This window comes from Echiichthys vipera, assembly GCF_963691815.1.
Source record: "Echiichthys vipera genome assembly, chromosome: 18".
In the NCBI taxonomy this organism is placed as follows: Eukaryota; Metazoa; Chordata; class Actinopteri; order Perciformes; family Trachinidae; genus Echiichthys; species Echiichthys vipera.
In genome coordinates this window covers 16832302-16856004 of record NC_139843.1, presented here as the reverse complement: position 1 = coordinate 16856004, position 23703 = coordinate 16832302, and the positions used below count along the sequence as shown (strand labels likewise).

General features: G+C 41.7%; 1 protein-coding gene across 1 annotated transcript in view; it reads right to left on the bottom strand.

Annotated features, from left to right (window-relative positions):
- Window positions 1-17376, bottom strand: part of rhbdf1b (rhomboid 5 homolog 1b) — a 39262-nt gene extending 21886 nt beyond the window's left edge. Inside the window, exon 1 of the mRNA XM_083933328.1 lies at window positions 17061-17376. The gene's annotated coding sequence lies outside the window, so the exon portion shown is untranslated. The remainder of the gene's footprint in view (window positions 1-17060) is intronic.
- Between the last annotated feature and the right edge of the window lie 6327 nt (window positions 17377-23703).

The following is a 23703-nucleotide window of genomic DNA, read 5'->3' as shown; positions in this document are numbered from 1 at the left end:
GCTATAGCAGAACAGGTGTGCAATTGGATCCTTTATGCGTAGGGTGACATTTCCTGACATGCCGAGACAGAATCAAACAAAGGCATCCCCTTGGCACCAAAGCGAGACTTGTCCTGACACTGCTCCCTGATTCTGGTCTTTGAGGCTGAAGCACCCAGTCACTGTGGCTGCTTGATATTCAGTGAATGGATCTTTATGTAAAACGGTCCAAAACTTAATCTCTGCTCCGTCCCCTTTTATTCTCTAAACCTCTCTCCCTCCCACTCCTTCTTTCTGTCTTCTCTTGTTTCCGCTCCTCCTTGCATGGAGTTGTTCTTTTCGGTAAAGATGAGACTTTTTTTTTTTCTTATTTTGCTGTTTCACATTTGCAGCAATGTATTGCCAGAATGGTCTGACAAATTTTTGAGAAACAAACAAGAGTTTTGCAGGGTAGTATCATCATCTTGAATGCAACCTGATATATCATTATGTTATTTTGTGAGAAAATTAATCAGGGCATCATTGCATACTATGCTAGGTAACTCAACCGAAGGGTAACGAAAAGACAGGATGGAATGGAGCGGTTCTGATGATGTGATAGCACCTTTTTCATCTCTGTGCCCAATTTAATTCAGTCAATTTTTATTGAAGAGAAAAAAGCTTTGTGAGCTATCGCGCTTGCTTACAGTCAGTTAGAAAGCTTTTAGCTTAGCTTGTTTGACAGTTTGAAAAATTGCATTTGTGCCACCGACTCCCATCTCACAACTGTCTGCGAACTATTGCTCTTTGTGAAGAAGTTTATACACGGTGTCCAGACAGCTTGCTGTTGGTCAGCAGTGCAAATTTGCAGGTCATCTCTGCGAGCCAATCCATTGATCGCCGCGATTCAACTTGAATTTATTGAATAACCATATTTTGTATGTGTGGAAAAGTCGGATAAAACAACATTTAGATGAAAAACCAACAGAATCCTTAGTTTGGCTGAGGCTGGTCTCATTTCAGCTTTTATAGACTACTGAAGCTATTTCATATCATACATAATAATTGATATTGAGGAAAAACAGCTTCTAAAATCTGTTCATTTCTGAAAAACTGATCTTGGCGCTATATGATCCATAATAATCAGAATTGGTTGCTTTGGCTTCATTTGTGCAGGATCTGCTTAAAAAACCAAATATCTGCTGAAATTCAAGTCCAAAACTATATTTATGTTCATTTGGCAGGCAAATGGTTTATTGGGGTGAGGAGTCATGTTCTTTGCTCGATGAAGATGAAAGGGATGTACAACTGGAGTTAATTGATTGGGGACTGAGCAGCAGATTATTGCTCAGACAGTCCAGGTAGATTTGAACTTTATTACTCTGGCATTGTACAACCTGTCCAACAGCAACACTGGGTCCATTTTAACTTTAGGGTTAATGCAGTTTTTTTTTCAGGACAGGGCTTTCAGAAGTTGCTGTTATGGGAACTGACCCACTTCAGCCTCGAGAAAATTGGCTGCTCAAGGTGAGTGTAAAAGTCTTGACAGGTTTTTATATTGGCAAGCACACTACTGCATGTAGCATAGAAGTCGTTTGTGATGCTTTGGACCACAGGATATGAAAGGAAAAGATGAAATGTCTGCGAGGAAAGCTCTCAGACATGGGACTTCATCGCTGCTTGTTTAGGAGAAAGTTTGTATTTTCCTCTTAAATTTTCTTTACTCCGGAAACTCAACTGCGTGTATCTGATTTGGGTAAAATGATGCATTCTACAGATCCTGCAAAATCCTGCCTCTGGAAGCTTCTTAAAAATCTGTACATCTGCACTTGTTTTTCTCCATCGTCCTGTTTGCTGTGATGTAACAAAGCTCGAGTAGGTCACATAGATTAACAGTGAGTTACGCTTTTGCCCCCCCCCCCCCCCCCAACCCCCACCATAGGACAACGTATGCTCCGAGCTCTCATCTGCGCCAGATGTTACAGTCATAACACAGTAGGACATTTCCTTTCTGTTTGTCCACATGTAGTATAAGTGTGTGTGTGTGTGTGTGTGTGTGTGTGTGTGTGTGTGTGTGTGTGTGTGTGTCTGTGTCTGTGTGTCTGTGTGTGTGTGTGTCTGTCTGTGTGTGTGTGTGTGTGTGTGTGTGTGTGTGTGTGTGTGTGTGTGTGTGTGTGTGTGTGTGTGTCTGTGTGTGTGTGTGTGTGTGTGTGTGTGTGTGTGTGTGTGTGTGTAATGCTGCTACCTATACAAACAAACACCAATAAATGATTTAACGTTTGCCACAACAGAAGCAGTCTGTGAGTTATGGAAATTGTCATCTCAGAGAGCAAACGGATAAATGATAAATGATATTGACAAAGGAAACTAAGGGGCATTTCATCTCTTTCCCCTCTTTCTACACTGTCATCCATTCCTTTATATCACCAACTGTTTACTGGAATCTTACTGGGAGAGTGAGGATGGGTTTTGGGAAAAGTATAAGGGGACGTAAATGTGAAAATAAATAAATAAAAGCGCCATAGTACACGATACACCACTGGTTCCTGATTCAAAATGCTAACATTCATCTATAGTTTAAAGGGTTTGACAGACTCACATTGGGGCTCTTAATGAATGGAAGCCATGTGTCTAAAGTCTGGTTTGTCTCCCGGTTGTCTGTCTTTCATCTTGTTACCACGGATTACACCAGAGTGGGCCATTCATTAGTCAGTCAGCTGCTGGGCTGCTACGCGTCGACTCTCTTCGGTGTGCAGGGGTGCTGACCTGTGCTCCACCCACTTACACACAAAACCTCACACACAGGAAGCAGCTACTTGCAGGTACTTTATATAGCATTCTCATCAGACTTATAAACATATTTATAGCTTTGTACAAGACAGTATCTTTGTCACTGCTTCTTTCTTAATGGTCCAGTATTGTAAAAAGGGGGATTTCAATGTCTTTTTGGATCATAAAGCAGATGAGGTGCTATATAAATACTATGAAAGTATCAAAACACTCACTCCACAGAGAAATGCACACAGGACTTCTGTACGGTTGTGATGTCACAACTATACTACTACTATACTACTGTATACTACAGTGTCGTTACAATTATTCCTCGGCTGCAATGACAGTATAGAGACAACACAAGCGCAGATGCAGGAAGACCTGGAAACGCTGTCCAATCAGAGCAGACTTGGCTTTTCAGGAGAGGGGTTTAACAAGCGTTTCAGAGAGATGGTGAATACAGTCATATTTTGTTTTTTGAACATTAAAGACATAAACATGTTCTACTAGAAACCCAAAATACAATATGAACCCAAACAAAGCATAATATTTAAAGTTGAGACCTGTCTCAAAAAGGCCTTTAAAGCCTTGCGTGTCCTCCCTGCCCCCTGGTGACACTTGGTTTTCTCATTCACTTTAATCCTTACACCATCTGCTATTGTGAAAAACTCCCAAAAATGTTTTCAGTGACCTGACTTTGGTTGCCATGTGGCCAATCCTGCGTTGTTCAGTGTGTTTACGTATGAAGCCATAAAGTAAAGTGCAATTTATTGGATTCAATGTAGTATGTGTAATATTTACACCATGAGGAGCAAATCGCATGGAAAATCCAAATCAACTGAACCATGTATGTATACATAATTGCAAAAGGCTGCCTTAGAACATCCAAAACATAATTTAGTAAGATAATCTGCTTCAAACCCAGCATCTTAAACAAACAGGCGGCAGTGAAAATGTTGAATGGTTTGGTCTATAAAACGTCAGAAATCCCCAGTGTAATTTTGTGACATCAAACGGTATGTACTGTATTTTATTCAGTTTACTATCATGTATGACACAGAAAAGCATCAAATCCTCACATCTAAGGGCGCGCTCACACTATCCTCCCGGACCGAGACCCGGACTTTAGGGTACTTGTCCCCCCTCCCTCTCCCCCCCGCGCCCCAGCCCCGTTTGTACTCACACTACCTGGGCCTCGGCCAATGCTTCTTGCTGTCCATACGCCTTCAAGCCGTAACACGTCACACGCATTGATCGCGTGTGTGTGGCTTTGTTTACAAATCTTTCCATAGACCTCGGAGTTTTTGTGCGTCTTGTCGACTGTTTTTGAATATTTTCATCCGACCAAATCTGCAGTAAACACTCCACCTCCGCATCACACCAACATGAACCTTTCACCGCCATTGTTGTTGTTGTTAAATGTCCGCGCATGGTCCGTCCTTCTATTTACATGTCCGAACAGGCGGACATAACGCTACTGCCGTAGGGCTCGTGCTCGTGCGCGTACACGTGCGCACGCTCGTGCTCGTACATGTGCAAACGGCTCCGCTAAAGCCCACCTATTTCAAGCGGGCCGTGGAGGGCCAGCTGGCCCCAGTTGAGCGCGGAGCGGGTGCGCTCACACTACTTAAAGGTACTAGGCTTTAGCTGAAAAACCGGTTTTGGCCGCGGCCAAAAGGATAGTGTGAGCACGCTGTAAGAAGCCTGAAAGCAGCTTATTTGGCTTTTTTGGTTAAATAATTATAAAAACTATTATTTGATTACCAAAACAGTTGGCAATTAATCTTCTGTCGATAGACTAATCGATAAATCATCTAATTGTTCTACGACAGTACAAGACTTTTTCATAAATTTCTGATATTTTATAGACAGACTGATTCATCAAGAAAATAACTGGCAGATTAACTGCTAATTCAAATAATCGTTAAAGGGCCTTAACATGATAAGCTCTTTGCACCGGGCTCACCGCAAGTTTTTTTTTTCTTGCTAGATCGTGATACAAGTTTAATGGAACATCAAATAGCTTCGGAAACTTGGACACACGAACAATACGTTTTTCCTCTATCTTTCTAGCCTTCTTGATGTAGCTCTCTCTGGTTGCCTGGGAAACTTAAACGTCACACTCAAAGCTATCTCATTGGTTGCGCTTTTGAAAGGTCAGCGGCAACAGCAGAAAGGTAAATCTGAGCCCCCTACATTGGGCGCTACCGCCTCCTCCATAGGAAATAAATGGAACGCCCGGCACAAAGCGTTTTTACCGAGTATCATGTGTAGGGGCCTTTAGTTGCAAAATATGCTTTTTGAAATTTGCGTGAACTGAATGCATAGCTTATATGCTTAAGAAATACATTTTTCTCCAGTGGTAGAACATTATTTGGCCTATATATAAATAATAAATAAGGGAATAGCATAAAAAAACTATATATAACTATAAAACTATAGAGAGATACACAGCTGCACAGAAAATCCGAGCAGATCAGAGGTCAGGCCTACATTCTTTGTCTGCCTCTACCTCTCTTCTCTACTATTCAGCTGTGTCAGCAGGAGAGATTTAATTGGCAACTTGAAACCAGGGCAAAAGCAAGAGAAAGTTAAAATCCTGGGCTGAACTTCCATCATTCTTGGATTTGCATTATCACAAATTCTCTGATCCCTCTCACAGTGAAAGGCATTAAGAGATGATTAAAGGCTTGGCATAGGTTACTGCTGTCGAGTGTTTCCTACAGTCTAGTCTAGATTGACGTGTGGCCTGTGGGACCGCTTTATTAATATCACAACTTTCAAACCTCGACCCACTGCACTGCAGTTTACACCCACGCGTTTTCTTGCAAAGCAGTCTGAACCGAAGACAAGAAGAAAAACGTGGTGTGAACGTTGCAGCGCTTGCTATCAAGTAAAACCTCAAGGTAAAGGTTGTTGGCTTCCGTAAAGATCTTAATGCATCAAAAACGTAGACGGTCGACACTGCCTGGTGACGCTAAAAAGGAGAGAAAGTTCTGTGTGCATTCGCTATGGTTGGAAATGTTCTACCGCAGTGTTAACATGGCAATAAAGCTGTGGCCACAAGCCTCACGCTGCCTCTTGTCTGCAGATGACCTGGTATGCATCACAGGCAGAGGGAAGAGGAAAAGACAGCAGCAGATGGAGAAGGATGAAAAAAAAAAATGAAAAAACTTTTATATCATGTTGGGATAAGATGAAAGGAAAAGAAGGGGGGAAAAGTTGAAGAGGAAAAAAGGAAATCAATTGCAGCACAGCAGAGAATCCACAGCATGACACCATGTGGAAGCAAAACAGGGATGGATGTGCAAGAGACTCATTTTCTATCTCAATCAAAAACGGTTGTCTACCTCGTGTGTTAACAACATGTGACGACCATTTGCATAGTTTAACTGTGTGGGCTTGTTAATTCACACCTCTCCGCGTGCGTGTGGGTCCGCGTGCATGTCTGTCTGCCTGCTTTGCCGAAACATCTTCACTAGTTTACTTGTTTCTGAGTCTGAGCCGTAGGGTAAGTTTAGTTTGGGCTCGGCTGCGGCGCCAAAAGTACACCAGTACACACCGATTCCATCCTGCCGCCCTTTGCTTTGCATGTTGCCCTCTCTCTCTCCCATTTCCTGTCAACCTCCAGCTCTACTGTCCAGCACAAAAGCCCGGAAAAATACTCTCTGGTAAGCACGCATGTGGTGTAACATTCTATGTCTAGGTCTTTTATTGTGAAAGGGAAGAATGAAGTAAAGTTGTAATGCTGCTGCTGGCAATGTTAATAGTTTGCCATCTTTGTTACGACTACGAAGCGTCCTTGTTATTATTTTATTACCTTCGTAAGTACAGGCACACCTAAAGCGCTTTCCTCTTCCTTCGTGCCGTAAAGCGAGTCCTCATTTTCCCCGGGAGTTTGTACACAGTAGCAGACAGAATTGCGTATTGAAAGCTAACCAATCTAAACGCCTGTGGTGTCATTTTTCTATAGCCATGACATTGTGCAATCAACATTTACTTCATAATAAATTAAAACACTTTAACTTTAAACAAAAGTTCTTATTAAAATGAGAAAATCCTCAGTGCTTTTCATTTGTCAAGTACTTGTATTTAATTGACACAGGAGTATACAGAAATATGCTGCAGCAAGTTTTTTTTAATTTTAAATAAAACATTTTTTAAAGATTTATGAAATTACCAGAAAACATGTTATATCGTTATAGCGCAATTGAGATTCATGCCACATCGCCAAGCCCTAGTTTTACCAGCTAGTTGCTAACCTTGTTACTGTTTGGTACTGGTAGTGTACAGAGGTTTTTTTGGGGTTGTTGCTGTAAACAGCTGCCTACTGCATCTGGAAACGGTGGAGATGACTAATAATAATTCTCTGGGAGTTTGTCACTACAACTGTCACATCACGGTAAGTCATTTGATCCATTGCTGATACAGTAGTAGTACCGATTAAAGCAGTTTTAGGTTTCATGGTCTGCCTACAGAAAACATCTTGTAGCTTATTAAACGGGTACTTCAGTATTTCATAATAACTTGCCTTGAGTTTTCAGGAGAAAAATCACTGGCAGGACAATACAGCAGAAACAACTCAATGGAAAGACTCCCTAAAGAAAAAGCCAACATTGCCATTCATCACTCCAACTGTTCCAACACTTCAAGGCACATTTAACTGCCAAAAATGCCACTGGAGAGAGTATAATGGTTTCTCGGCTACCGTGCCAGGTATAGGACTTTGGAAGTTGGAGCAGAGTTTTCTCAGAGCGGACGTCTGGTTCCCGTCTGCTCGTCGAGTCTTTTCATAAAGTCCAAGCTGGTGACAGAAGCCTTTAGAGACTGCAGGATGAAGTGAGAGACGATGAGGGATGAAAGAGACAGAAGAAGGCTAACTCTTATACTCTTACTCTTACTCTCTTTTTACTGTTCCTGTGTACTATTCACATGTTTTTTGCCCCCCGCCCATTACTTTGTTCAATTAAAAATAGAATGGCCTCATCAAGCATGGCAGTGCTGACAAAGCACTTAAAGAGTAAAAGCAGGTTCATACATGTGTGCTATTTTTACTTCACTTCAGTTGGTTCTTTTGAACAGACCTCATTTTCTCTTCTCTCTTGTCACTTCTCTACAGTACAACTGGGTATTTCTTTATATCGAAATGAATCTAACTCTTTACATTATGGCACTTACGTCATGTTCTGTGAACATTCTGCAGCCATCGTGAGTACAGTATGGTACCTCTGTGTCATCACATTTTAAAATGAAAAAGCCATTGAATTTCTAGCACGGAATATTTATGCATTGAAAATATGCATCTGAATGTATTGACTTAAAATTCAAGGTGAAAAAATTCAACATTGACTCTGAGTTAAATTCATTGAGTCAAAATCCAATGACACAGATTTACTTCCATCGTAAAGAGTAGAGTAATTGAGGCCAAGTATGTTTTACAGCTGGGGTGTAGCACTCGCCCATCAACCGTGCAGAAGGCTGCCAGACACACCAGCGTTCTAAAATGAGGACTGCGCCGCTGCTGAACACCATGTACGACCTTCTGGCTGGCTGCTCTGCCAAGAACTACAAACTGACCTCCGAAACATCCAAGAACACTGAAAAGGCAGAACTCCAAAACACAACAGGGAAAACTAAACTCATAATTATGAGGTTTATGTAAATGAGGTCAAGTCTTTTTTAAAGTCTTTATGAGCACTACCATGCTTGTACTGCAGTCTAACATGACCGTAAAAATCAATGTTGACTACAGGCATGATCACCCTTACATACTTACATACTTACTTACATTATTTATTTAATAAAGTTGCTAGGGCACTGTAGCAAAATCTGTCTTATAAATCCTGTCTTCAAGAAATCACATTTACGTATATATATCTATACTATACTTTTTAGAAGTATTTTTAACGCTGCCCACAGTGGATTTGTATTATCAACATGTTCTTGCAGTTCAATATCTATGTGTAGCAATTAAAGCATAATTACGGTTTTTGTGTTTATTTTCAGATACTTAACCTGACTCTGCCAGATGTATTGATTCCCATGATTTTCATTTGCTCAGCATACCCATCCTGGAACTCTCGTTTGCCGATCTTTTGGGATGGGGCGAAAATACTGATTGCTGATTGGATAAGCCATCTGTCTATTGGGCCAAAGCAACCAATCAGATAAACGAAGCGTATGACGCGGAATAGAGCGTTGAGGCAAAGCTCGGAAAGTAAACAACATGTCTGTAAAGGATATTTGCCGTTTGTGTAACGCAAATTTTGGATAAATGGCACAATTTCAGGTGCCCGGTCCATATTCCACCAGAAGGATCCAAGAGTAAAAAGTGTTACCGAGCAGCTAACAGAATTAGGGTTACCGCTGTCGGAAAATGTGTTTAGATCAGGTTGGATATGCAGGCTTTGCGTCACATTCAAACCCGCCTCAAAACCAACTCTGGTAGGATGTTCGCTTGGCAAACGGCTTCAAACTTTCTCTGTCCCACGTTATCAGACTGATCTGCAAGTAAAATGCAATGGGGCTTGCGAGATCAGGATGGTCTCACAAGGCTATCAGATACTGGCAGCACTTTGCTATGGTTAGGGACCATTTGCATCATCCCAGTAGGCTCTGATACACAATATGAACATAAACGTAAAAACAATGTGGAAAGCATCTGCATGGAGCTGCACAAAGCGGCACATAGCAGCAGCTGCAGCCCACACGTCACCCTGGGTTTTCACAGGCAGTGCAGTTCAATTCATTACGGATGAGAAAAATAGTAGTGAAGCAAGTGAAATCAGCTGACAGCGGCAATAGCAAGGTGGAGAGAAAAAAAAAGTATGATGTACTGTATTGGTGTGTGTCTGTTGGTGAGTATGAACATAGCAGTGTAGTGTGTTTACTGTGCAGTTTATTTGTTGGTGAATAAATGCTACAACTCCTCAAGAATGGGGCTGGGTATCGTTTATCGTTAAAATGTTCGATATAGATACCCACCTTGACTTTGATACCAGTTCCTGAACGACCAATTTTTTTAAATCAGTTTAACAAGATGACATTACACATTATGGTAAAATAATCTCACGTTTTATTTTCAGCTCCTTGGCATTTTTTACATTTTATCAACACATACTGTACCTCTGCCATGAAGCCTCCACTAATGAAAAAAGCAGCAAACCTTTAACAATAAAGTTTGTGACTGCCCTGTGGCACTCATCTTGCTTTACCTTAGTCAACTTTTCTGCCAGTGTGAATGGATTGCCTGTTAAACGGTAGTTTTAGTGACCTAAAACAAGCATGGGAGGCAGACAGTAACCACGTAACGACAATCTAGTTACAACAAGTTACAACCACAGAGACGGGGTTTACCCACGTGTAACCTAGAATTTTTCCTGGATGCCTCAACACAGCCAATCACAGGACTTTTAGATCTTGGCCCATCTAGCATGCTGCATGCTTATTGGCTCACTGACGCTGATAAGATTAACCCCTTAAGCACTGAAAATTGGCACCGAACGACGAGACATTTTGCGATACCCGGTGTCGATGTTGAATCACGTAAGATTATTTTTTAATTGGCTGGTCCAAATAGCATTTGGCTCGTAAATGGTGCTAATGTTGAGCCCTGCACCCATCCATTCTGAAGTGACAGATATAAGCAATTTAGCATGATGGGGTTTACTGACTTACATTATAGGACAAAAACCCATGAAATATATAGTAAATATGTATAATATAAAATATATACTTTATTATAATATTGATATACCGGCCAAATGCTGGTAGAATATGCATTGGACAAAAATACTTAAACTTTTCTTTCGCACCCTGGATGGCTGTTTGATAAAAAAAAAACATTAAATCGCACATTGAAGAGCAACAGACATGGCAAGAGAGACGAAGTGAAGAGTTGACAGAAGGGATGAGAAACAAAGAGAGCAGCTCAGCTGACCCTCATGAAGCTGCTAGGTGTTAGTTGCATGGGGACAGGAAGGTCATCGTCACAATAAGAGTGTACTCAAGTATGGTCTCGCCGGGAGCCATGAATAGACCTCCTCAGCAGAAATCCCTCCCTCCCACGATCCCTCCTTCCTGCCGTCCCTCTACGAAGCCAGCGAACTCATGCTGAGAGCTCCAATACAACAGCTTCCTCTGTTGGCTGGCCTTGTATGAAAACGTAATGGTAATTGCCCACAGATGCCACATTAGGGTAAGATAGTGGGGGTAGAGAGAATTGGCTCTGAAAAGAATATTTAGAGGGAAAAATGGAGGTCATAATTGTGGTTTCAAAGAAACAGAGAAGAGTCATTCAGGATCTTCACGGAGAAGTCTGGAGTCCCTCAGGAGAACTCTGGCCGGGGGACAGCATTGTCATCAAGCGGACATTGAAGTATGGAGACCAGTTGAACATAATGGGCTGATTAAAATTCCTTTTTGACTCACCAAGACTTTTTCTTACACTTTCAGGAAGAAGACAATGGTCTATTGAAAAAGTTCTTGTGCAAAATGTCAGATACGAAAAGTGTAATGTACTCTCTGTTCGTCGGAGTTTCACTCAGCAACAGTGAGAGCGACCGTGTGTGTGTGTGTGTGTGTGTGTGTGTGTGTGTGTGTGTGTGTGTGTGTGTGTGTGTGTGCATGTTTATAGATTATGAAGTTAGCTACGGCACTACTATGTTGTGAACGTAGTAGTGCCGTTTACAGTTTATTTGTTGGTGATTAAATGCTTCAACTCCTTAAGACCCATGCCAAGTCTGTGTCTTTGCTTGCTACCTACTTATTAAAGTGAAGGTAAAGTGAAGGGAGTTAGCCCCCAAGCTAGCGACAACTACGGTCCAGACTCAAGGTGGACCAGCTATCCTCATTTTAGTGAGAAGCTGCTTCTCCGAGTTTTGCTCAGCACCGCCTTAGTCCAACTTATGGCTCAGTGAAGGTTTAAAACATTCTGACATCCCGTCAGAGACTCCTTTGCTCTGTGGAATCTATCAGATGCCATTAGGATCAGGATATAGTGACAATTTCAGCAAATATGACAACAACTTAGTTACTGACATTAGCTTTAACCATTTGAGGTCAATGCCAAACTTCAACCATCTCACAATAGTTTTGCATATCTTACGGTTACGAACTGGAAACAACCTTTTGGGCAATTTATTTGAAAAAAAACAGAAATAACATAAATCCCCATATTGCAATTTAGAGCGCATGAATATTAACTATTTAGCAAGCAGATAGGTCCAGACAGCTTAAAGTAATGGATAAATGTTTGAAACTTCCAGCTTGTGCCCCAAGTGGCAGTAGTACGAATGCAACCTTAACAAAACCAATCTACACGTTGACTTTTCAATTGTATGAAAAATATTTATCGTAAAAAGTTGATTTGATTAATGTGACTGGTTTCATCCGGAAGGAGTCCGCAGTAGCTATGCTGTATATATAGTCATCAGTTGTACTCAGTCATTTTCACAAAATACCTTCAGTACCAGCTGACATATTCAGAAGCAGCAGAAGTCAACTCTTCAAAGATTTCCCTGACATTTTCCTCTGACAGGAAACCCCAGCAGATGAAAACCCAGTTTGGGTTTTATTGAAAAGATTGGTAAGATGGATGTTACAAAGTAACTGAATGTGTATATCTGCCCATTATCCATCACTGCTATAATACCCTTAATTCAATGATCCGCTCATGACCTCTCAGTGATCCATCCATACTGTACTTCCACTGTACAGACACTGATCCTTCGGTTTAACCCTCTACAATCTTTTGATGTACAGTCTTATTTCTGTCTCTATTTCTGTGCTGGAACAGGAAAATGAAACCACCCAACAACTTTTCCCGCAGAGGAAAATACATGCAGATTAAAATAATACTGGGTGTTGAAAAGAGGATTAGTATAACTGCAAATGTGTAGATATGTCACAGAGAGTAAGATAATGAGTAAAGAGCCCCCTGTGATCCCTGTGGTGATTTGTTGTTTGCTTCTCCATTGATTTTGTTCTGTAAAGAAAGAAAACAGCATGCCTGTTATAGATTTGAGTGCTCTGGCAGCACAGGTGTATCTGTCATGCTGATGAGGCCATTCAAGGGAAAATGAGAAGACGAGAAAAACACAAACATGACACAGTGACAGAAAAAAAACTGAAAGAGAAAGCGATGATGAGACAGAGTGTTTGAGAAAGCTGACATGTGGTTGCACAGAAAACATACAGCTTTATTCTGATTATGGTATCAATGCCAGAGAGACCAAATCAGGATTCATAAGTGACTCTTACCAGCATCTGTCATCCTCTACAGCTCATAGCCCATACTGACACCCTTTCCTTCACAGCTGTCTTTACAGCCATCTGAAGGTAGAAGCTATCTGTTCCATCTGTTCTCGCTAACTGCACTGATGATGTCACTTTAAAGCCACAATTACGCACGGCAGATCCGCAGGTGTCATTTATGCAAGATAACTAAAAACACTTCCATGCTTTTGTGCAAACTTGTTGTCTTAACGGTGAAATATAGAATTACCACAGGCTACGAGATTGTGAAATGATGGTTTATGCTTCTGTATACAAGTCTGTGAGATATCAACCTTATTTTAAGAAAAACGCCAAATCCAAATTGCACCGAATTTTGCACAGAATCAAATGTTTTATGGTCACTATTCATCTCATAGCTGGTTTGCTTGGTTCCAGGCTTACAACTCTAAATATTACCAACTCAACTCATGTGAGCTAGCAGTATTGGTTATCTACAGTTACCGTTCAGCCAAGGAGGATGAGAGTCTCGTTCACTAGTACGCTTCCTACTGCTCCATGATGGCGTGTGTCGGTGGGTAGAAAGAAAATAGTTCCTGCTCACAACCAGGTCTCTTATTATTTTAAGAAACTGGATCATGTTTTTTTGGAAAGAGAAAGTTGAGTACCATCTAGTTCTGTTATATTTGAGAGAAGGCAGACGTCTCTACATGCTAAGATGCTCATATTGACACGGCTAAGATGCTAACATTCTCGTGTTAGCATGCTACAAAGTACAACTGGTGGGAATGTCTGTGGGTTTGCAGGTATTTGGTCATAAACCGTATTGAACAAAATCGAAATTTGACCTGATGATCACACTAAAGTCAAGAGGTCATCCAAGTTATTATATTTTTCCTCAGACAAACATGAAAGTCTGAACAAAATGTAACTGCAGTTGATGAGATATGCAAGCGGTGGAGTGACTGACACACTGACATTGCATTCCTTAAAGCCATGCTTATATCTGCAAAGTTGATGCGATAGACATTTTTCACAAATAACTGACATCTAACATCATCACTATAACAAAAACATTACAGAAATACAGTCATCCAAAAGCCCCAATTCTGCCATAACATGGACCTGAGTAAGAAATTGAAAACAGGGTCTCCTAGCACAACGTGGCAGTTTAGTGCACAATATTCCATGTGCTGTTGGTTCCAGCTTTTGATAGAGTTAAAAAGCATCCTAGATGTAAGAACTACTTGTGCAGTGACAGGTAGGGGCCAAGCCCCCACCACAGCGACTTCCTGGTTGATCCAATACGGAAGTAGCAGAAATTGCAGTTCGCTAAGTGGCCACTAGGGGCAGGTTAGATAATAGAGTGAATTTCTCATTGACCACAATGTTAAACAGGCCGTTTTCACAGCATAATTAAACTTGTTTACAGCCTGGTAAAAAAAAAAAACTCAAATCTGTATGTTCAGGTCATATCTCTATGACAACACTCAGGGGTGGTGAATTTTTTTTTGTACCAGGTTAGTTTTTGTTTTATTCAAGATTCAAGATTCAAGATTCAAGATTCAAGATTCGAGAAGCTTGAATCTTGAATCTTGAATAAAACAAAAACTAACCTGGTACAAAAAAATTCACCATCCCTGAGTGGAGGTTGGGGGTTAAAATTTATGAATAATTAGGGGTGTGGCCTCTTGATTGACAGCTAGCCTCTGGCCATCACTTCTCCTCGGAGGTATATGTAAGCCAGATGGACGTATCTCCCTCCCCCCAAAGTCACATCAATGCCCTTTTTTGTAAGAGGAAATGAGGCGGAGTCAAAGTCTGACAAGATGGCGACTCCGTAAGCGAGTACGATTGGATCAAGTTGAGAGAACGAACCTCGATGTACAGTAGCGGCTACGACCATTACAGTCTATGGTAGTGGCATAAAGCACAATCTGAGAGAAAAACTGAACAGCTTGTAGGCACTGTAGAAGATCCACCGATGGGCAAACTGCCTTTAAAAATTGCATTGTGAAAATGCTAGAGGGCTCCTGTAAAACCAAACCAGTTTTCCAGCTTGATGAAACCGGCGGAGGGCTCCACATAAACATGAAGGTGCATTTAACTTCTCAGAGCAGCAGCCCAGAAATAAATCTTGCTATTGTCACTGCTTTCTTTCTCTCCAACCTGTTCAAACACGTTTAATACTGCAGGCCCAGTGCGCCAGGGGAGAAGAGAGAGATCAGAAACACACCTGCAAAATGTCACCGTTCTCACACCTACCATATTCACGCTCTAGAATGCAGAGTGACGGTTCACATCAGGTGATACATCTTGCAGGATGCTGTCAGCTTCCTGTTTAGAGCTGTGTGTGTTTGTGTGTGTGTGTGTGTGTGTGTGCGTGTGTGTGTGTGTGTGTGTGTGTGTGTGTGTGTGTGTGTGTGTGTGTGTGTGTGTGTGTGTGTGTATTCAACTTTCGTCTTCAGTTCCATGTATGAAGCACTTGCATAACTCTCCTGTGTCAAAGTCAAGACATGTTTAAGGAAAAGCAGTTGATAGCTAAACTGATCAAGATTAGTTTTAGGTTCATCTCCAGTTAAACCTTATTTGTGATTTAAGGATTTTTTAACATACCTTTAACGTTAATTCTGAGTAAGGCTGAATCGGCTGCTTGACTTAAAGCAACAGCAGCAATCTTTCATGGAAAAATACCCAACCTGATCTACTTCCAGTTCTCAAATGAGGGAATTTACTGCTTTTGTCTGTTTGTTTTTTTATATGATAGTAAACTGAGTATCATTGGATTTTGGTCTGTAGGTAAGACTAAAGGCAATTGTAACAGTTATTTTTCACTCGTTTAAATTAGGGTTGCAATGGTATTAGATTTTAACAGTACGAAAACCCTCAGAAAATACCATGGTTTCACAGTATACAGTACAACATAATAATAAATAGCTGCAAAAGCGACGCTGGTATTGTTTTTATTCTGCGAGTCTGTGTTTAGTGTCATCATGGTACGATGTGGTTGCCCCCCCTTCCTTACGCCCCTGGCCTGATAACCACGCAAGATGCAGTCAGGAGTAAAGCTGGTCATGAGCACAAGAATAGATAGAGTCTCTCTCAACATTGGGTCTCCATGTCCAAACAACTAAACGACGGCGGTTCCAGGTGTGTGTGTGTCTGTGTGTGTGTGTGTGTGTGTGTGTGTGTGTGTGTGTGTGTGTGTGTGTGTGTGTGTGTGTGTGTGTGTGTGGTATGCAGACTTTGTGTGTGTATGCTGCTGCCATCTGGCCCAAAAGTCTGCTTCCTACCATCTTTCCTAACAGGAAGCCAAAGCAAATCCTTAATGACACGGGTCAGTAGTTTAATTGTCTCGGTGGGATTTCTGCGCAACTACTCTTTCATCTCAACAGCACTGAAATCGATTTATCTCTCTTATACCCAGTGGGGGTGTGTGTGTGTGCATCATGTAGGTCTTCTGTACGGACATGCGGCTCTGACTTGATATTATACACAGAAGGGATGTTTGCCTGTATGCCACACGGTATTGAATGCATGGTGTTATGCTACCTATTTCACACACTCACACACACAGACACACACACACACACACACACACACACACCTCATTGATGGATCTCCCCATGCCTTGGTCTTCCAGCTATACTAGAGCAAGGCATCAATAAGAAAAGATGGAAAAAATAAGACTTTATCTAAGTTTAGCCCTGGTGATAAAACCCTATGCTACACACACACACACACACACACACACACACACACACACACACACACACACACACACACACAAATACACACACACACACACCTGTTCCTCTCACTTTCAACAATCCCATTTGACTCCAGTCATGTCAACCTAGCTAGAGCCCTTTAGAAGAACCTGACATTTTAATTTGAAGGGCTCGGGAGCCCCTGTGTGAGCCTCGGCAGACCCCACCCAGAGACCCCTGTGTACTGCAACGCTGCCACAAAAACCCTGCATACCTGCACTGTGAACGAGAGGCTGACAGCCGTACAAACAGCCAAGTGTGCACAGACTGACAGCCGGTGCGAGGAGCGACAAGGCTCGGTACGACACACAGTGTTACCTCGCTTACCTTCCAACTGAGTCCGGTTCCTGCAGCCCAGCACGGCGCCGACGTCTTTACCGGTGAGGAGCTGTTGCCGGGTCACTTCATAAGTTATCCCCGCCTGCCACACATCACGCGGGCACAAGGATGAGGAGTTTCACTATCGAGCTCGAGCTCCAGATGTTAGCGAGGGCGGTGCTCGCGCCTCACGAAGATGTCAAATATCAGCCGAATGAAGCCGCTGTTGTGCATGAAACAGACCGGGTCCTGTGCAGCTGTCCACCGGCTCAGAGTTTCGGTGTGGTGGTCCCCCGGTTCCACCCACGATGCAGCTGCTGTCAAAGCCGCTGGATGAAAGGACACGGAGCGGCCAACTGACTGCCTCTCCGCCGGCCGACCTCACGGCGCCGCCCTGCGGTGATACCGAGTAACTGCTAGTTACAGTAGATGTGAGAGCATGGGTGTCAAACTGATCCAGTGAAGGGCCGTGTGTTAGAGTAAGTGCAGCCTTTTACAAATCTACAGGCTTCCTCTGTTTCAATGGTTTTTCATAACGAGAGGAAATACATACTATCTGCTCACACTGTTGTGTAAGCGGTTGTGCTTTTAATTATTATATACTTTAACACTCTATGCTGTTAATTTACCCCTAATTGACCCTTTCATTTCCTCACTAAGAAAAAAGCGATGCAAAAATTGTTTTAATTGCATTTTACATCATCAGGGCAATAATACCAATAACAATACATGTAGGCTTACTGTTATAACGCTGGAAGCCCCATATGTTAGTGTACCGAATTATAACCAGTACTAGTATTATCTCCATATGTTTGTTATAGATTGAAGGAAATGGGGAACGGTCATACTGATGTTTTTTTTCACCAAATATACAATGGAATAACTGTTTGGTTAAAGCTTCAATCAGTAGAATCTTTAATAAAGGAAGTTTTTAAAAATAATAATAATAATACACCCACGGGGCATTTTGAGGGGAACAGAATAAAAGTATTGCTTTTCCGTAAAAAAATATATTTAGTCTGAATTAATGTCTTGACTTGACTTTCTGTCACGTTCTGTTTACATCGTAGCAGCCAATAGCGGCCAGCATTGCGGGTTGCCAGGGTTGTCTGTTGTTAGGTGCAGCTACTGTATGCTGGCACTGGGAGAAATGGAGTTTGCCAATCCTGCAGCTGCTTATTTGTCCCAGCAGCTGAGTGACCGGAGACGGGCAAAAACCAGAGTGAATATAGGCCAAGTACTCAATAGACTGAGATAAAGGAGTTCAACGGCATTAAAACACACGCTGAAATGACTACGTTTCTCCTCGATCGGTAAGCTAACTTTTATGTTTATTTAGCTGTAACCGCTAAAGCTAACTGTCAGTCTAACTCCTCTGCAATACTTGTTTTTATGTTTCGATCTGCCCTAGCGGATGGGTTGACACACTTGGCAACAAACCTGGCAACCTGACTGCTGGAATCATTTTTGTTGTTGCGACTACGATCTTGAGACACTAGATGGCGGTGTTCGCTCATTCTCCATATTTAAGCTAAAAGCATATTGTTTGACAGTAAAAATCTTTAAAAATTCATACTTGAGAAATTATTTCAGCAAATATATTTAGAGTAACATTAAATGTTTTATTAACAACAATGAGTTTTTTCTTTTACCTTTTTTTTTACATTGGCTTAGCTTCACTATACCATAAAGGCACAATTCAGTTTGTAAGAGCATGTTTTTTGAAAATGATTTGACCCTTATTAGATTTTTAACTTCTATAAGACCTCTTAAACTGTAATATGTCGGAAAAAAAGGGGCCTGCCTTTGAAAGTTCCCCCACACAAAGCCCTCATGTCTGGAGGGCATTTTTTTGTTCCTAAATTCCTGATGAGGGGAACTGGAAAGGCAGACTATTTAAAGACACAGCGACATAGTGGAGTTCTTTAGCATAACGCCTTCTTTCAATAAGATATAGTGACTTAAACTGTGTTCCTACCAAACGGTTAGGCAGAACGTTAAAAGAATAAAAGCTGAAAAAAAGACAATGTAATATGCCAGTTATCCATATTAGTCTGTATAATGTTAAACAACATATCACTGTAAAAGTGCCGGATTATAGCAAAGATGCTAATTTGCATCCGTAGACCCTGCTAAAAAAATTTGAAAAAATACCAATTTTTGGTCGCTTGTTTTAATCACTTCATTGAGTATTTTAGGGTCTACTCAAACTTATCATTCCTACCGTGCCCAAGCTTGATTCACAGCTACAGTGTAGATCGTTTTACCAGTATGGGGCCAACCGTACAATTCATAGGCACGGCACGCTGAGATAGAGGCAGGCTTCGGCACGGCACGGTTGCACGTACGAGCAAGAGCATAAAAAGCAGTCTAATGTAACTGTTTCCGGCGACGGACACACACAATGATGCCGAAGGGTTCGCAATGGTCTGATGCGGAGGTGGATGTTTTCTGCAGATTTGGTCAGATGAAAATATTCAAAAGCAGTGGGACAAAAACGCACAAAAACTGAGAGGGGTGATGATGAATAAGCAAGAAGCACTCATTCCATCCCACAGGGGAGGATGTAGGGGGGGACAATATACGGCATTATATAGTCAAAACTGAATCCTTAGCTTAATATGTTTTAGATATTCAACTTCTTGAAAGACGTCTCAAAACCTCAGGAATGATAATGTCATCTTAAACTGTCCAAACTGTCTTGCAATAAGAAACACTTTGTGGACAAGAAGAGCCAGACACAGATGTCCACCTGGTGTTCATTTATTTCCCACATCCCATTTTTCCCAGTCGGTCACAGGGCCAAGACACAGACAAACATGTTCACAATGAATTAAATGTAATGAGAAATATTCATATATTCATATATCTCTGCATGACAACATCACAGTAATACTAAACAGATGAGCATGTGAAAGTTGGGTACATACCAGTCCTTAACTGAACTGCCGCACACACATAAACTCACACTGATACATTAAAGGTCCAATATAGTGATATTTCCACGTCTTAACAGTGATACGGGTGTTGTTTTTACCATGAGTCTGTGTGTGTTTGTGTTAAAAAAGCATCAATAAGTATCAAAACGCTGGATCCACAGAGAAATGCACACAGGCTGTTTTCAGAAACTGCCGCCAGGACTTCCGTACGGTTGTGATGTGTCAGTGCCACTATAGTGCCGTTACAGTCATTCCCCGGCTGCAATTACGGTACAGAGACACCAAGAGCACAGACAGGGAATCCTGGAACGCCAACCAATCAGAGCAGACAGGGCGACTTAAAGAGAGAGGTGCTAAAATGGAGCATTTCAGACAGAGGGTGAATACAGGTATATTCAATCAGACAGTATGAGAAAAAGAATGTGTTGACCATTAAATCCAAAATGCAGGTATGAACTTGAAAATGAGGCTAATATGGGACCTTAAAATGTATTGTCTGTCTTTCTCAAGAATATTTTTGCATTTTTTTGATATACTTAACTTCTTTCTGCTGTTGTCAGGTCCCGTTTTGTGTTTTTTTCTAGGATTTCCATCTAGGTATTGTAGTCTGATGGATGGTTGCACACTTTATAAAAGCTAACCAGGAAAACCAAATGAAACATGCTGAAATCTGATGTGCTTTCTCTGAATGACTCCTCCCTTTCCTTTCGGAAATGCTGCACATGAAACACTATTTGAGCTGAAACAGTTTCCCCTGCAGGGTCGGTGTCCTGTTCCTTCAACCCCTTGGATCTTCTTACTGTCCTCACTCACTGTATAGAGCCAAGAACGGCTGTGATGACTTCCTCTGACCGCCATCCCTCATCACCGGCACCACCACAACGTTCAGTCAGTTCAACAATGTGGTTGTCAGTTGAGAGATACAGCCAACATGATACAGCTCAGTACAAAGTATCACATTTGTGGTGATAGATTGTGCTCCTTACAAGCCCGATCCAGGTGTTTCTGGGCGTGGCAGGGGTGGATTTTCACTTTTGGTGTGATGGTGACTCCTGAAAAAAAGAAGATATAATGATATAAGATGTAATTCCCTAATCATGGCAATTGAAATGAGGATGTAAACCAACCTTGGCACTTTTAGTGCATTTATTTACTTTGTTATGTGCACATTTTCTGTATATCTGCAAATTGTACCACACACTTTGCTCTAATTTTGTGTGTACATGTATCCTCTATTGTATTACAACAAAGCCTATCTTGGCAGTTGCTTTATCTCACAAAGCCTATAAGTGCAGTACACAGATAATCTGCTCAGCGATTGAGAAGAGTAATGGGAAGGAGAGGGTTTGCTCCATGTGTATTCACATGCTTGACTTCCACTTAAAGAAAGAAAGAAAGAAAGACTGTCCTTGAGGTTTCTCTGTCAAAGACATTTCTAAAAGAGCTTCTTTTAAAGGTCCCATAGTCTGCTCATGTTCAGGTACTTGTATTCTGGGTTTCTACTAGAACATGTTTACATGCTTTAATGTTCACAAAACACATTATTTATTATATAATTACATGTCTCTTTGAATCCCGCTCCTGAAATTAACCAGTCTGCTCTGATTGGTCAATATGTCGGACTCTTCTGGATCTAAGCTTTCAGTCAGTGCGTTAAAATGCAGTTCAGAAAAATTATATTCAGGCTAAGGGCATACTCCGATTTCTCAAACACCATGTACTGTAAACAACGTACCGTAAAACCAGAGTTCTCATACCTCTGTTAACAGACCTAGAGAACTCCTTCAGTACCGTGATTATTACTGCATTTAAACAGCTTTCCTGTATTATTATCGGGTTTTGCGTCTGCACATGCAACAACACCGAAAACAACATGAAAAACGTTTCGAACGTAATTCTGTCCAAAAGTCGCCCGTTTGTGATTTTGACAAAGGTGAACCAGAAAAAAATCTGTATTCCGATCAGCTGTGTGATGGCGGAGTGCCACCTACTGTTGCTGAGATTGAGTTACTCTGTCATTTTCCCATACAACCCCCTCTCATATATGCGTGGGGAACTTCAGTAATCTGATTATTCCCTTAACCGAGGTAAGGCCATTTCCAGGTTACTGCTGTGCATTGAAACGCACTGTGAGTGCCATCATTGCAGCCAGGGAATGACTGCAACGGCACTACAACAGCACTCTTTACCTATACAGTAGTTTAGTGCTGTGTGCATTTCTCTGTAGAAGAGCGTTTTGATCCTTTCACAGTATTTATATAATACCTCCACCTGCTTTATAATAAAAAAAGACATATAAATCTCAAGGGCAACATGGTGATGTGGTGGTTAGCACTTTCACCTCACAGCGAGAGGGTTCCTGGTACAAATCCTGGCTGGGGCCCTTCTGTGTGGAGTTTGCATGTTCTCCCCGTGTCTGTGTGGGTTTTCTCCGGGTTCTCTGGTTTCCGCCCAAAGACATGCACGTGCATTGATGACTCTAAAATGACCCGTAGTTGTCTGTCTCTGTTCGTCTCTATGTGCCCTGCGATAAACTGGCGTCCTGTCCCGGGTGTACCCCACTGCACGCCCCAATGTCAGCTGGGATCGGCTCCAGCCCCCCGCGACCCCGACAGATACAAGCAGTTGAAGATGAAGGAATGTAAATCTCACTATTTACAGTATGGGACCTTTAAAAAAGCATCTGGTTTGGTGCACTGGCTGAGAAAGGTATATGTGTGCACATGGCTAAATGGTACTGCTTGTTCTGTTCTGTGCAGGTAACAAGGAGCATCACTCAAACCCTTGCTGCTTTTGTAAGGTTGAACCAAGGGTTCGGTCTCATAATGTGTGACTAAAGAGCGAGTTGGGTAACTGCTACACACTCAGCTGACATTAGTTACCCACAGCGTAACTATCTGCTTTCATGCAGCCTATACATGAAGGCCTGTTTCTAAATACTATTTACTGCAACACCCTTTGCTCTTTGTTGTGTTGCACACTGAGTGAGTCACATTACGTGCAGGACATACAGAGAACTGCTTTCCTTTTGTAAAAACTGATTACAATGCGTAGCTGCAGGAAACAAGCTTTAAGGATAATCAGCTAAGGCAAGAAACAGGAGAGACCTAAAAGGTTTATAGACTTTACAGGGAGCCCTGTTAATTCAAACAATTCATTAATTACCCTTTTCAACCTGCGTTTTGATTTTTGCGGCCATTTTCCTCCATAAATGTTCGTTTGGGTTGTGTGCAGAGGATTTAGCTCAATGGAAATTAAGGAACTAATGTAATCCAGTTTCATTCTAAAGTCGGTAACTTTTGATGAAATATATGTTGATTTTTTCCTGTTTGCTGAAACTGTCATTATATCCAAAAAGCACAATGAGACAGATGATTTTTGAAAAAGTAATGTATGTCTATCTCCATCTTCTGTTCCAGTCTGCTTCCAGAGTTCTCTCTGTGTGCACCTAATGGCATCTGCTAGATTCCACCGTCCCCGAAGAAAAACAGCCAATTAGAGCAGAGGAATCTCCGACGCAGTGTTAATGGCTGCTCTGAACTCCAATCAAACTGTGAAACTAAGCAGCGCTAATCAAATATGAATCAAGATTCTGTTACTGTATTACCTATTTCTCACATCAAGGGTTTTAAGAAACATTTTTCTGTGTATTTTTGGCTTTAAAGAGCAGTTTTTGACACTGCTTCAGAGACCCCTCTGCTGGTTGGCTGTCG